We start from the raw sequence: 1,834 nt of genomic DNA, 5'->3' as shown, positions 1-1,834 counted from the left end.
AGAGAGAGAGAGAGAGAGAGAGAGAGAGAGAGAAAGAAAGATGTATCACACAGGCGATAGATAGATAGAAAGATAGATACAAGCTCATGTATCAAACAAGTAGCAGGAACTTTGTACTATCTTCACAGAGATAATAATATCAGATAACAATAGATTATGAAAAATGTTAAAACATAATGAAGGAAAATGAATATTGCACAAGGTAATTACATTGTTGTAGAGAACATTGAATGAAACTATGTGATAATTATAATAACAATAACAATAATAATAATAATAATAATAATAATAATGATAATGAAAATGAAAATGAAAATACGAGCTGATTACTACCTAGCTCAGATACCAGGAAGCCCCAAAATGGCTGAAGTTCAAAAGATAGTGCTCATGGGAACTGCCCATATCCTACGTAAAATACTTTCTATGTGATCTCAAATTTTAAAACAAACTCGTAATTTTCTTATGGTTTCTTAGACATTCTCTAGAACAACACTATGTACAAATCCAAATATATGGTACCCTAGGCATAACACCTACATGAACTTCTACCTTGTTGTCTCTTGAGGTCTCTGGGTGAGACTTGGATCCAACTCGTACAAATGCAAAGCAAAAGTCAAACATATGATGATGATGATGATGATGATAATAATCCTTTCTACTATAGGCACAAGGCCTGAAATTTGAAGGGAGGGGACTAGTGGATTACATCAACTCCAGTGATTCACTGGTACTTAATTTATCAACCCTGAAAGGATGAAAGGTAAAGTTGACCTCGGTGGAATTTGAACTCAGAATGGAAAGACAGACAAAATACCACTAAGCATTTCACCTGGAATGGTAACGATTCTGCCAGCTCCCTGCCATAATAATATTAATAATAATAATAATAATAATAATAATAAACCTTTCTAGTAAAGGCTCAAAGTCCGAAATTTTGGGGAAGGTAATCACTAGTATGTAATCTATCAACCCTGAACAGATGAAGGGCAAAGTCTTTGGAGATCTCAGGTGGGGACATGTAATTCATGGTCTAGAGTGGGAGACATTTTAGGTAGCCAGGTGTTAAGTGGATGGCTGAGTTCATCCAATATCATCAGTGATGCTAACTCCATCATCCAACAGGTGAGTAAGGGTTGTCACGGAGCATATCATCATCATCATCATCATCATCATTATCATTTAACGTCCGTTTACCATACTGGCATGGGTCGGACGGTTCGACTGGGGTCTGGGAAGCCAGGAGGCTGCACCAGGCCCCAATCTGATCTGGCAGTGTTTCTACAGCTGGATGCCCTTCCTAATGCCAACCACTCCGAGAGTATAGTGGGTGCTTTTTACGTGCCACCAGCACAGGGGCCAGAGGAGCTGGCATCGACCATGATCAGATGGTGCTTTTTACGGGCCACCGGCACGAGGACTACAACTACAATTTCCATTTGATTGTAATTTGATTTTGATATTGATGTTGATGTTGATGTTGATGGACTTGACTCAATAGGTCTCCTCAAGCACAGTATGTCACCCTAAGATCCAAGGTAGTAATCCCTCAACTATCGTGGGTGTTACATTCCAAAGTCCCCCATGGTAGGTGAAAATCTGTGAAGTAGAAACACTACTGTACTGTATATTTTTGCATTTATAATAGAATATCATCATCATCATCATCATCATCGTTTAACGTCCGCTTTCCATGCTAGCATGGGTTGGACGATTTGACTGAGGACTGGTGAAACCGGATGGCAACACCAGGCTCCAATCTGATTTGGCAGAGTTTCTACAGCTGGATGCCCTTCCTAACGCCAACCACTCAGAGAGTGTAGTGGGTGCTTTTACG

This window comes from Octopus bimaculoides, chromosome 28, assembly GCF_001194135.2.
Source record: "Octopus bimaculoides isolate UCB-OBI-ISO-001 chromosome 28, ASM119413v2, whole genome shotgun sequence".
In the NCBI taxonomy this organism is placed as follows: domain Eukaryota; kingdom Metazoa; phylum Mollusca; class Cephalopoda; order Octopoda; family Octopodidae; genus Octopus; species Octopus bimaculoides.
This window is presented reverse-complemented; position numbering follows the sequence as displayed.